The following is a 14669-nucleotide window of genomic DNA, read 5'->3' on the forward strand; positions in this document are numbered from 1 at the left end:
TTCGATGATTCGCCATGAAAAATGAAGTTGCTATAACTCAGACATACAATGTCCAATCTGCCCCAAACTTCACATGTTTGATGAGACTCCAAACCTGAACAGATTGACATGCCCATATTCAGTTATAGTCATAGCGCCACCTATTGGCAACAGGAAGTGACATATTTTACACTGCGACTAACTACTCCTAGAAATTTTGTGACATCAATGTCTTTTTTGTGGTCAGTCTTATCTAAAGGCGTGTGCGATGTTAAGTTGTGAAGATCTTGAGTTTTCGTTAAAAGGCGTGTCCATGGCGCCGTGACGAAGTTCGATGTCTCGCCATGGGAATAAAAGATGGTATAACTCAGGCATAAAATGTCCGATCTTCCCCAAACTTTACATGTGTGATAAGAGTCCTGGCCTGAACACATCTGTAGGCCAATATTCCATCGGGTGTGGCAAAATGGCTCGATAGCGCCACCTATACACTTTCAACATAGCGCGCCTCGAGCTCCGTTTCACGTACATGTACAAAAATTGGTACACACATGTAACACACCAATACCTACAAAAAAGTCTCTTGGTACGAAATCCGAATCCCAACAGGAAGTTGGTTATTTAGAATTTTCTCTGCAAAATTGGCGTTGTTTTTGCCATTTTCAGGAGTTGTACTTTAACGAACTCCTCCTAGAGATTTACTCAGATCAACACCAAACTTGGTCAGTTAAATCTAAAGGCCTTTGCGATGTTAAATTGCGAAGATCTTGAGGTTTCGTTAAAGGGCGTGTCCATGGCGGCCTGACAAATTTCGATGATTCACCATGAAAGAGGAAGTTGCTGTAACTCAGACATACAATGTCCAATCTGCCCCAAACTTCACATGTTAGATAAGACTTCTGCCCTTAACAGATCTACATGCCCATATTCAGTTATAGTCATAGCGGCACCTATTGGCAACAGGAAGTGAAATATTTTACACTGCGACAAACTACTCCTAGAAATTTTATGACATCAATGTTATTTTTGTGGTCAGTCTAATCTAAAGACCTGTGTGATGTTTAGTTGTGAAGATCTGGAGTTTCTGTTAAAGGACGTGTCCATGGCGCCCTGACAAAATTTGATGTCTCGCCACAGCAAGAGAAGTTGTTGTAACTCAGGTATAAAATGTTCGATCTTCCCCAAACTTCACATGTTCGATAAGAGTCCTGGCCTGAACACATCTGAAGGCCAATATTCTATTATATTGATAGCGCCATCTGCTGGCAACAGGAAGATTGGCACATATATGGAGTAAACTTTGATATATGCCACTTATATTTATGACATTAAATGCATATTTCTCACCGTTCACCTTTTTACTAAAGCCACTCGCTGGCGTTGAGCCCGGGTGCGAGGGCCCGTTCATCGCTGCTTGCAGCTTTAATTAGGGCCCGAGCACCGATGGTGCGAGGACCCTCTTGGAATTGCTCCGTTTATTATTATTATTATTATTATTATTATTAGGGCCCGAGCACCGATGGTGCGAGGACCCTCTTGGAATTGCTCCGTTTATTATTATTATTATTATTATTATTATTATTATTATTCTCCAGAATGAATCGCATTTTTGAGAGCCTAAACATGCTCGAAAAGTCATGAAACTTTGCACACACCTCAGAACTGGCGAAAATTTACGTCTGATATGGGTTTCAGAAGTGGGTGTGGCAAAATGGCTCGACAGCGCCACCTATACATGTTCAACGGTGTGCGCCTCGAGCTACATTTCACGTACATGTATGAAAATTGGTATACACATGTATCTCTCCAATACCTACAAAAAAGTCTCTTGGAGCAAAATCCGAAACCCAACAGGAAGTCGGTTATTTTTAATTTTATGAGCAAATTTTGTGTCATTTTTTTCATTTCCATGCGTTGTATTTTAATGAACTCCTCCTAGAGATTAATTCAGATCAACACCAAAGTTGGTATGCCTAATCTAAAGGCCTTTGCGATGTTAAATTGCAAAGATTTTGAGTTTTCGTTAAAGGGCGTGTCCGTGGCGGCCTGGCGAATTTCGATGATTCGCCATGAACAATGAAGTTGCTACAACTCAGACATACAATGTCCAATCTGCCCAAAACTTCACATGTGTGATAAGAGTCCTTGCCTGAACACATCTCTAGGCCAATATTCCATCTGGTGTGGCAAAATGGCTCGATAGCGCCACCTATACACTTTCAACATAGCGCGCCTCGAGCTCCGTTTCACGTACATGTACAAAAATCGATACACACATGTAACACACCAATACCTACAAAAAAGTCTCTTGGTACGAAATCCGAATTATTTAGAATTTTCTCTGCAAAATTGGCGTTGTTTTTGCCATTTTCAGGGGTTGTACTTTAACGAACTCCTCCTAGAGATTTATTCAGATCAACACCAAACTTGGTCCGTTAAATCTAAAGGCCTTTGCGATGTTAAATTGCGAAGATCTTGAGGTTTCGTTAAAGGGCGTGTCCATGGCGGACTGACAAATTTCGATGTTTCGCCATGAAAAAGGAAGTTGCTGTAACTCAGGCATAAAATGTTCAATCTTCCCCAGACTCCGCATGTTCGATAAGAGTCCTGGCCTGAACACATCTGAAGGCCAATATTCCATTATAATGATAGCGCCACCTGCTGGCAACAGAAAGATTGGCACATATATGGAATAAACATTGATATATTCCACTTATATTTATGAGTTTAAATGCATATTTCTCACCGTTCACCTATTTACTAAAGCCACTCGCTGGCGGTGAGCCGGGGTGCGAGGGCCCGTCCATCGCTGCTTGCAGCTTTAATTATGCATGTACTTACTATCAGCTAGATTTTTTTCTTTTGTTCAACACAGTGAATCCAATAGAGTTTGTTGTCTTTCAGTGAGATCTGAGGTAACTGTTTTGACAAAGGGTGTGAAAAATGTGTGAAATTAATGAAAAAGTGTTAAAACATTTGCAAGACAAGACTTCTGCTATGCTAATAATTTGATGATGAAGATCAAGCGGATCCCAGTTTCATTTAGTGTGTCTTAGCAAATGAGAAAAACTGTAATATGGTGTTCATTGTGTGTTATAAATAATCATACTCTTAAACTTATAACCACAAATACGTAAGTATGTTGTTATGATTACTCATGAGTTGATATGACATAATATAAGTTTTTTATTATTTTTTTATAATGCATTATGCATTCATTATAATGCCTTAAGAATATCCTTATAATGTAATATAAATACGGGCTTCGTAGAAAGTGTTACTCACATTTTCTAATGGCATTATCTTTATTAACAAACCACATATTCGAAGTTTAAAAAACTACATTCTCATCTAATAAAAAAAAAAAAAAAAAAAACTCAACATTCAGTGACACAACAACAGTAGTATTTGTAAAATTTAAACTGGTTTGGTCAACCTGCATGACCAACCAATCAGATTTGAGCACCAGAAAGAACTGACTCATTCACTTCAGAAACACACAAGACTGATGTTGACTAATGATATTGTGTTATGTGTGTGTGTTCACTGATCAGTGTTGTGTGTGATTGTGTCGATCAGTGTTGTGTCTGTTTCTGTTGATCAGTGTTGTGTGTGTGATTGTGTCGATCAGTGTTGTGTGTGTGTTTGCGTTGATCACTGTTGTGTGTGATTGTGTTGATCAGTGTTGTGTGTGTGTGTTTGTGTTGATCAGTGTTGTGTGTGTTTGTGTTGATCAGTGTTGTTTGTGTTTGTGTCGATCGGTGTTGCGTGTGTTTGTGTCGATCGGTGTTGCGTGTGATTGTGTTGATCAGTGTTGCGTGTGATTGTGTTGATCAGTGTTGTGTGTGTTTGTGTTGATCAGTGTTGCGTGTGATTGTGTTGATCAGTGTTGCATGTGATTGTGTCGATCAGTGTTGTGTGTGTGTTTGTGTCGATCAGTGTTATGTGTGTGATTGTGTTGTAGAGCAGCTGCAGTGTCTCTCAGCTGTATCAGTGCAGTCACTGTGACTCTGACTGACGGAGGTTTTTGTACGACTCTTTATCACTGTATGAACACATATTGACTGTTGGTGCTGTGTAAACTCAGACAGTAATAATCTCCTGTATCTTCAGTCTGTACTCTACTGATGGTCAGAGTGAAATCACTGTTAGATCCACTGCCACTGAATCTAGATGGAATTCTTGACTGGAGGCTGTTCACTTTATAAATAAGGAGTTTAGGAACCTCGGCTGGTTTCTTTAAATGATGTTTTTATTAACAAGAATCGGGGGGAACGCGTCAGATACTTAGCCTAATCGACACAGGTGGACCATAATCAAGTAATCAATCCCATAGTATAAATATCGCTGATTTACCTCTATCCATTGACGGTTTATCAGCATGCTAGTTCGCTTCGTCTGTCACCTTATCACAGACCCAATTTTCCAACCAACGAGGAGAGCTATACCGGGGATTTATCAGATCTGCTGCTTTTGCCGGACCCGCGATCATTCCTACCCAGCCAAACACGGCCGTTGAGCACCATTAAGCGTCATCGCGACAGCTGCTCTCCTCGCCAAGCCACACGTCGTGGCCAATAGACCGTGCAAGCTCTGAGCTCGCCTCGCTCGAAACAACGATCGTGCCACCCGAGATCGCGAGCTCTCCTCGAGCACTGGATTGCAGCAGCAGGCATTCAACCAGCCTGGGCAGCACCCCAGTTCTCACCGCAGCAAGCCTCTCACAGTTTGAGGCCGCTTCCTCTAGCAGCGAAGACCGCGTGACGTAAACCAATACAATTTCAGGCGAAGACGCTAAAAGCAGGTTCGCGGCTAAAGTTTGTTAAACGACGTCATGACGCAGTTCCGTCTAAATTCTTCTTCTACTAGTGTTTTATGGCGGTTTTGGCAAACCAGCGTAAAGGTGCATTACCGCCACCTGCTGATCTGGAGTGTGGAGTGCGCATAGATTTGGAAGACAGACACAAACGTAGTTCCATCAGAAGACGATGCCACTTTTAACCATGAAGCCAAGGCATTATTTCCAGAGTCTTTATCCACACTAAAATGTCCAAGACATTATATTCGCCTTAACGCGCACATTTAAACCTCACTGAAATGATACAGACATAAGTTCCATGATAGGAAAAAAAATAAAATAAATCGATAGCCTGAATGCACTGTAAGTCGCTTTGGATAAAAGCGTCTGCTAAATGCATAAATTTAATTTAAATTTTTTAATTTCCATGCAAGTATTCTGGCAGGACCAATTTATTTAGGGACCTATTTCACCATTCACTGGCGTGATCACTCAAAATTCATCTAAAACGCAACTGCCCTCTTGTTTTGACGCAGGATAGCAAGTGTGAGTAAAATTTCTGTTGCCTTTTTAGGACCGTAATACGAAAAACAGGCAAGTAAATATCTTTAGAAACCACTTGGAAGCGAAGAGCACATAACTGCTATTAACCCATTTGCTTGCAAGCATCGCCAAAGGCCCCAGTTTATTATCGTTTCACTTTCACAGCACGTTAAACATCACTCTCTTACTTGATCTGGATAAACCGTGCATCAATTGAAAGTCTAAAGACTCTGACTTCGATATTTGACCAATGTTTCGATAAAACATGGTTTCAGTGACAGTTATTTAGTAATTTATGTCAGGAAAACGATTCCAATTCCTGAACGGTAAATGTCGAAGTGTCAAATGGACAAATGTTGATCATGTATCTAGTCAGAAAGAATCATGAGCAGAAACATTTTTATTTCGGGTATGTAATTCCTGTCTCCATGCCAAAAATGGGGGGTGACTGGTAAGGGGTTAACGTTACTGCTATTATCATGTCTTTCGGTACAACGTCTTACAAGGCTAAACATGCTTCACCGTTTCCAAAAGCCTCTGCTTTTGGAAAACAGCGTTCCAAACGTATCCGCTCTGGAGACGTCTAAAAAGGCCGGAGGCAAAACGAGAGTAAAGATGCTTTTCCAAAGGAACATAATAATGTGGACAAGGCTTGAGGAATTGTCAAATCAGGCAACCAATTGCTAAGCTGGCAACACAGTAGGCTATCCATTCATTTTTAGCTTGCCCCATCAAATGTTACTAACCCTTTTTACTCTTCCCGCAGCCAACATCTACAGCAGCCGAAGCAAGCTCCGCAGGTGGCCCAAGCAGCTATCTCTCCTCCTCTTCTCATGCTCCCCTTTACTTCTCTGTTTTCCGCATCTCCCCACTGCTGCTGCAGTGTCTGCTCCCACAGGAGCCTTTCCTGTATCTCCTCACTGCCGCAGCAGTGTCTGCTCCCGCAGGAGCCTTTCCCGTATCTCCTCACTGCCGCAGCAGTGTATGCTCCCGCAGGAGCCTTTCCCGTATCTCCTCACTGCCGCAGCAGTGTCTGCTCCCGCAGGAGCCTTTCCCGTATCTCCTCACTGCCGCAGCAGTGTATGCTCCCGCAGGAGCCTTTCCCGTATCTCCTCACTGCCGCAGCAGTGTCTGCTCCCGCAGGAGCCTTTCCCGTATCTCCTCACTGCCGCAGCAGTGTATGCTCCCGCAGGAGCCTTTCCCGTATCTCTCTCACTATGCCATGCATCCTAGGTTGCGGTGATAGTATCATGTAGTATCACGGGATAGTATTACGATAGCCAAGACGATATAAGGCTCATTCTCCAATCAACATTTTTTATTATCATTATTAGGTGGCCTACCATAATTCGGCTATCAAACCGCTCTGTTATCCCATCTCAGCACTGCATTTCTCGCTCGCCCATGCTCTCAAAGGATGATGTGAGCCTGTAGGCGGCGAAGAAGTCTCCATCCACAAATATAACTTCAGTGCGCAAAAAAATAAATAATAAATAAATAAATAAAATTTGTCACAGGACAAGCGAGATGACAGTAGTGCCGACTACATGAACTAGATGTTTTGAATATAGTATTTTATATTTAATGCCAGTTTATCAGTACATCCGAAAGTATATTTTTCAATTATTGGTGATTCCATAAGCTCTTTTTCGTGCACCTGCATGGTTAAAAAGGCAAATAGTAAGCTCACACAAGAATAAAGAATCTTTCTCTTACTCCACCCATGCATGATTACATCGTCGATATGTACCATCGATCTCATGTGCTGACAATATGACGATTTGACAATGACCATGGCATTCATGGCACCTATTCGGGGTACACTGGCACAGGAAATCCAATTTATTTTTGCATGCTTAATTTCGAATACAATGACTGCACCAAGATTTTTCTGACTCGTTATCGGAAGCAGCTCATTGGATTTGCTAAACAATTATTCAAGTAAGCCTCACAGCGTCTACCCTCGTAGACAACCAAATCATCCTTAGTATTGAACTCCCTGAACTCCTCTGATTGCCGGATAGACTACCCATCCGGTGTCACAAATTTAAAAAAAAAAAAAAAAAAAAAAAAAAAAACCCCTGGATGCCGGCCATAGCCTCCTGGCCAGATAACCTTACCTTTTCTATCCTATGGCCGGCGAGGCTTCTCTCTTCGATGCCAGGAGCTCGAGCTCCCATCGGATGCTGACGAGAGCCTCCCGACCAGACAACCTCACCTTTTCCATTCTGCGGCCAGCAAGGCTTACCCGTTCATTGCCAGGAGCTCACACTCCCTTCGGACGTAGGTGAAAGCCTCCCGGCTAGACAACCTTACCTTTTCCGTCTTTTGGCCAGCGAGGCTTAACCGTTCGATGCCGGTAGCTAAGCTCCTGTCGGACGAAGGTAAGAGCCTCCCGGCTAGACAACCTCTTCCGTCCTTCATCCAGAGAGGTTTACCCGTTCGATTCCTGGAGCTAAGCTCCTATCGGACGTCGGTCAGAGCCTCCCGGCTAGGCAACCTGACCTTTTCCATCCTTTGGCCAGCGAGGCTTACCCATTCGATGCGAGTGCTTCCATCGGACGCTGGTGAGAGCCTCCTGGCCATACAACCACTACCATTCCACGTGGTCTAGGTTGCAAAACCCAATAAGCAAGCCGTCCGATGCCGCAAGTACCAAACACACAATAAACCCTCCTTCCTTCCTACGGTCGTCGAGGCTTACCCGTCTCATGCCGTGAGTAGCAAACTCCCATAAGACGTTGACGAGACCCTCACAACCACACAAACTTACCTTTTCCATCCTACGGCCTGCGAGGCTTACCCAGTCGTTTCCGGGAACAGGAAGTCCCCGTTGGATGCTGTCGAGAGCCTCCTGGCCACTTAATGTTACCTTTTCGGTCTCACATCTGGAGATGCTTACCTGTTCGATGCATGTGCTCCCTTCGGACGCCGGCAAGAGCCTCCCGGATTAGACAACCTTACCTTTTCCTTTTCTATGGTCAGCGAGGCTTATCCGTTCGATGCGTGTGCTCCCTTCAGATGCCGGCGTGAGCCTTCTGGAAAGACAACCTTTACCTTTCCACTCTATGGTGGCGAGACTTAACCCGTTCGATGCGTGTGCTCCCTTCGGACGTCGGTAAGAGTCTCTCGGCCACACAACTTACCTTTCCATTTGACGGTAGGTGAGGCTTAACCGTCCGACGCTACGAATCTCGACCTCTCGTTAAATCCTGAAAATAAAAACTAAAAAAACAAACAAAAAACCCCCTCTCAGCTATCCTCACATCTTTTAACCCCACCTGGCTAGGCTTACCCATTCGATGTTCTGAGTTTAATGCCCCATCGGATGCTACGAGAGTCCTCCCAGTCGGGTTTTCCTTTCCACTCTCCCCGTCCGGCAAGGCTTACCCGTCTGATGCATGCGCTCCCTTCAGACGTCTGGCGAGAGTTCTCCCGGTCGGGTCTATGCTTGCCGGCCCCAAGCGAGTCTCATCCATCCGATGCCGTGAGTCGGGATCTCCCGACACCGTGACCTATTCCGGTCGAGGCAACTCGTGTCCTCCCGGTCGGGCACCACAACCATGCTGCTCCTCCTCATCGGCCGGTAGGGCTCACCTTTCCAACGCCACAAGCTCCCGTTGAGCATCGGCTCGAGCCCTATCGACCGGGCGCCAACAACCATGTAGTTCAAAACCTGCAGCCGGTAGGGCCTACTCTTCCAACGCCTAAGTCGCTCCCTCCGGAGTACGTAGGCCCTTCCGGCCTGCCAACGAGACAACTTCTCAGAAAATCAAAATCACCCCCCGCCAGTACTCTATGCTATTTTTGGGCGGGCATTCTTTAAACTGGCGGCTGTCCTCTTGTACATTTGCTTTTTGGGTGGTACTCTAGGTTCGGGACATTCCCGAGCTCGGAGCCCTTCCCCAGACAGCACGCCAAATACGCATACCATACCTCAACTAATTATATATAAGCGTGAACTAGTGAAATGATGTTTTTATTAACAAGATTCGGGAGGAGCGCGTCAGATACTTAGCCTAATCGACACAGGTGGACCATAATCAAGAAATCAATCCCATAGTATAAATATCGCTGACTTACCTCTATCCATTGACGGTTTATCAGCATCCCTCCTCCACCCCATCTCCTCACTTTGAGTTAACTTTATAAATAGATGGGGAAGGGGGGGGTACTCTAGGTTCGGGCCTTCCCGAGCTCGGAGCCCTTCCCCGGACAGCACACCAAATACGCATACCATACCTCAGCTAATTATATGTAAGCGTGAACTAGTGAAATACCAGCTCAAGTACAACCTATTCTTATCTGTCTAGACATTACTGCTGGTTTTACAGTTTATTCTCACTACCTCTCCTGGTTGAGCTGCTGTTATTGATGGATAATATTGAAAACACAAATTCAATTCACATTTCAATGATTAATCTCAATTAAATAAAATTTGTATTCACTCTTTCAGTGATTTAACAATATTGTCAAATTGTACAAACCTTGTGCAAACAGTGTGAGAGTCCAGATGAGGATGATGATGTTGTTCATTGTTGTTGTTGTGTCTTGTGTGATGATGAAGATTGTGTTCCGTTCTGCTCTCAGTCATGAAGTGTTAAACTCACAGCTCTATAAACACTCTAAGAGATCAGTGGAGAATGTGCTCAACATTAAACATGGACTGATCTATGATAAATAAAATCTGAAAAAAAAGCTTATCAGTAATTGTATATAAATAGATTTTAGGGGTGTAATGGTTCAACTTACCAAGAAAACATATTCACGAAAAACTATACTGTCAATAAAAAAAAAGAAAAAAGGAAAATAAATAATCTGATTACATGCAACAGCACAGATTAATACAATGAAGATACAAATAAAACAAGATGTGATTTCCGGTGTTGTTTGATTAATATTGAGAAAGTGCTGTCACATTAATATAATGCACTGATGCAGTGCACTGATCCATTACATTCAGCCGGCTATGTTTGCTGTAGGATACATACCAAGGCAGGCATTTTGACATAATGTTTTGGGAATTTGTCCATTTAAACACAATACAATACAGAGAGAGCTTAATATTTGCACCAGTGATGCGCGGGTCAATATATAAACAACCCGCACCCGACCGATGTTTTCAACTAACCAGTTTCTGCAAGTTCAGCAGACAGTGAGGTTCGGGTTTGTTCTTATCAGGGCTGAGTTTCCCAAAAGCTTCGTAAGCCTAAGAAGTTCATAAAGTACGAATGATCTTAATATTACGGTCTATTTCCCAAAACTTAAGTAGCACTTGAAAATCGTCGTAGATCTAAGGTTGCTCTGGAATAATAGTGAAGCCCTAGGTGCATCGTAAGAAAACAGATTTATGTGGTCACCAATTAAAAGGGGCAGAAAAAAAACAGAAATACACATCTAAATTAAAGAAAAAAAATGAATATAAGAACTAATGTAGGAAATGCTTCAAAGGATGGGGGGAAAATATCAACGACTTGCTGAAGTGCACAAAAACCAATAACGTCTCTCTCTCTATACTGTATATAAAGTACATTATATATGATCATGTAAAGTATAATACACTATAATATAATATAATATTGTACTGTATATAGCTTGGATATAGTTATTATATCCAAGTTATCTGTCTGGAACGCAGCATTAGATTAGCGTCAATAAATGATCGTGTACTACAATTAAGAGCCATTCTCAGATGATATTTCAGCACTTGACAAATGTAGAGCGACTCCTAAGTAGCACTTAAAGCATGGCTACATGCGATTGCTTTACGTGCATTGTTGGGAAACGCACGTGAAACAATAACGAACGATTGTAAAATTACTTGTAGAAAACGCTCTTAAACACTAAGATCAATCGTTTTAGGAATCCCGGCCCAGAGCGCGTGAGCGGAGAGCGCATTTCTGAATATTTCCCTACACTCACTCATTCCAAGGGGTCGCTCACTTAACCCAGAATAGTCTGCTGGGCTGCCTCCGACTATTTTTTTTTTTCTAGTCGACTAGTAGTTGTTCATTTAAGCCATTCGTGGACAAATCGCCCCTTTATATTAATTTAATTACTTAAATAGGCTATTGAGAGTGAGGAGTTGTCGTCATAGCACAGAGCCCCTCCCCTCGATATCACAGTCTCTGCCATGTTGGCAGGACACCGGCGGCGAAACAGGATTGTTTACGTGTGTTGTTAACTCGGTAGTAGGGGAGGTTTTTGCAATTCTGCACTGTTTTACCATGCCTGGAAGTTACTGCTGCATTAAAAACTGCTCCAGTACCTCACACGATACATATGAAAAACATAGGAACAATGGAATACAGTTTTTTTAGGTTACACCAAGCGCAAAACAGCGGTAGAAGAAGATATAGGGGACTACCTGTCAAAAGTGATTGATTTATGACCCCGCCGTCCCGCCCCTTATGAATTATGATCCCAGATATCGGACAGACACGTGTGATGTCTAGTTCCTGTTCCTTTTTCCTTGATGTTTATGACCCCCAGGTGTCAAACTGAGAACCTCTGATGTCCTGTTCCTGTTTCCTTGATGTTTGTGAACGGAGGTGTCAAATTGAGAACGTCTGGCGTCCTGTTCCTTGATGTTTTATGGCAGCAGTCATTTTGCGATCAGGATATAATTCAGTCATCAGGATTTACCATGTGGTATGAAGAGCAATCTAGGGCGGTCCTTCAAGCGTTCTGGTTTTGTTTTTAAATAAGGTTCAGGATATAGTGCTTAAGACATAGAAGACATTCTTCATACTCCTGTCACAATGACTTCCGCAACTCTAAAAACCCCTAAACAGTCAGAAAAATAATGCGTATTTCACCAACTAAAGGACCTGTTGAAATGAGAGAAGAGTTGACATTTGCACCAAGGAAAAAACAAGGAGTTAACTTGATCAAGTTTCTTAATGAAGATGTGGATGTAGTGAAACATGATTTCTCTATGTCTGACAGTCGTGTGGGAAGATTTGGGTTTGACAAAGTAATGCGGACTGTGAAACTCTACACAGGGGCTGCTGAAGAAGATTTTACATCTGAATGTGCCTTTCTACTTTTTCCAGCTAAGGACTGGTATTTGTTCTACAATCACATTTGGAGAGATTTGAATGACTGTGATGACGCTCCATTGTACATAGCAGAGTGGGATGGTGTGATTCCTGACACAAGGTTTCGCGTGGTTGGAGATCGTAGTAAAAAAATGCCTGATGATGGTGTTGATATTCATTGCTGCAATGACAAGACAAAACCCCCAGAGGGTGTATGGCCTATCACTTAGTCTAAGCATTACATGCACTACGATGCACGATTCTTGTTTCAGTGGAAAGATACCCGTATAATCTACAATTTTTTTTTCAATTATTGACATGATGTTTAGAAGGTGTGACATGTTTAATAGTTACACGTCTGTAAAGGTGAAATTATTCCACCCAGAACAGGGCGTTCCTGAGACCAGAGACCCCCCTTTTCTCTGCCCCCATACTTACACCCATTAAATACATGAAGAACAGAACGCTCGCAAACATTCAGCTCCACAATATCTCAAGGATGTTCACCTATTTGCTACTACAGCTCCACCATGTCTCAAGATTCTCCAGTGACCTACTGCTACAGCAACACCCCAGAGACCCTACCGGTGATGCCTGATGACAATGCTACAACCACGGAGATCGTATTGGCAATGCCTGATGACAACGCTACACCCATGGATATTGCACCAGAGATGGGTGATGACGGCGCTACTCCTATGGAAACCCTCCCACAAACATGTGACAACAGCTGTTTGGATAAATACTGCATGGAACTGGGCTATCACAACCTGAGCTTCCTCACAAAACCGTACGACTCTGCTGGAGCTAAATCTGGAGCTGAGGCCTGTGCTGGAATTGATGACACAGATGGATGTATCCACACTAAAGGGTTCAAAATTATAAAAGCAACCATCGTCATCATACTGGAACATCTTATCAACAAAAAGCTTAAGGACCTATGTCTAGGGTGTGAAGTGGATCATCCTAGTCAACTTAGGCACTCATGTTTGTTTGAACCAGGAGCCTATTTCTTAGATGCATACTTTGAGGAACTGTCACATAATCTTGTTAAGCCTGAGCTAAAACACATAATAGGTCAAGCCCTGAACCGGTATGGTTTAAGGATTAATCCTCAGAGGATCCAGGGTACAGTGGACGCCATTCTGTGTGAACTACGTGACGAGGTGTTCATCGTGGAGAAGCTTCGTGAAGTCAGAGAAAAAGTTGTGGATAACAACAGCGAACAGATTGTCTATGACGCAGTGGACTGTTGGAAGGGGTGTCCAGACACTCAATGAGTATAACGCCACTATAGGGAATAAATGGTGTGTTAATGTTCTGACAAAATGTCTATTTAAACAGCGTATAAGATGTGAAATTACCAACTTACTGTATACGATCATTGACGATAATCTTGATGCCTCCTTAGCATTAAATGGATGTGCTATTGATGTCAAACGTTTTACAAACCTGAGGAATCAAATGGCTATTGTAAGAGCTATGTCAGATGAGTGGTCTGATGTGATGCGTATGTGTATTGATGCTAGTGAATCAGTTTCTGTGACTATCAGAAAAATACTAGACCTAATGACTCAATGTGGTAGTAGCATTAGAATTGCTGACATTCTATGTTTATGTACATATGTAACAGATCTATGTGTGGCACAGATTTCAAGAAATGATCAGACAAATGTTTGTGAGATTATTGAAACATTGGTTGACTACATCATTGATAAAAATATTGTTATGTGTGTAAAGTTTCTTCAGTATATTGATGATGTTTAAAGACTGTTGGATTCTTCTTTAACTGTTTTTCTGGTAAATAAAAGCCATTTTACTTAAACTGTTATGTGTTATTCCTTTGTAAACTCTGAAGTGCCAATATGTCTGAACAGCTTATGAAAAAGATTTACTATACTCCTTCTAACCCTGGTTCTTTAGGAGGTAAAAAACGTTTAAAAGATGCTGTATTAAAGGATACAGGGGTTCGCTTAACTGATAAAGAAGTTTCAGACTGGCTGGCCGGTGAGGATGCTTACACATTACACAGAACAGCCCCAGTAAAATACAAACGAAATAGAGTTTTTGTCTATGGTATAGACATGCAGTTCCAGGCTGATCTAGTTGATATGACGCCATATGCCAAAGAAAATGACAATAATTTTCTGTTGACATGTATAGATCTGTTCATTAAATATGCATGGACACGTGTGTTAAAAAACAAGAGTGGAGTGGACGTTACAAAAGCTATTGAGTCCATACTGAAAGAGGGCTGTGTACCACTGAAATTACAAACAGATAAAGGAAAGGAATTTTTTAACAAACAT

The 14669-nt window shown here is 42.5% G+C and overlaps 1 protein-coding gene and 2 pseudogenes across 1 annotated transcript in view; 1 reads left to right on the forward strand and 2 right to left on the reverse strand.

Annotated features, from left to right (window-relative positions):
• The window catches only part of LOC132125470 (immunoglobulin kappa light chain-like), an 83124-nt pseudogene extending 73268 nt beyond the window's left edge, over positions 1–9856 (reverse strand).
• Positions 1–14669, reverse strand: part of LOC132125468 (uncharacterized) — a 1183551-nt gene that overhangs the window by 842155 nt on the left and 326727 nt on the right. The window lies entirely within an intron of this gene.
• Positions 1–14669, forward strand: part of LOC132125471 (immunoglobulin kappa variable 3-15-like) — a 444765-nt pseudogene that overhangs the window by 307833 nt on the left and 122263 nt on the right.

The sequence above is a fragment of the Carassius carassius genome, chromosome 43 (genome assembly GCF_963082965.1).
Source record: "Carassius carassius chromosome 43, fCarCar2.1, whole genome shotgun sequence".
NCBI lineage: Eukaryota > Metazoa > Chordata > Actinopteri > Cypriniformes > Cyprinidae > Carassius > Carassius carassius.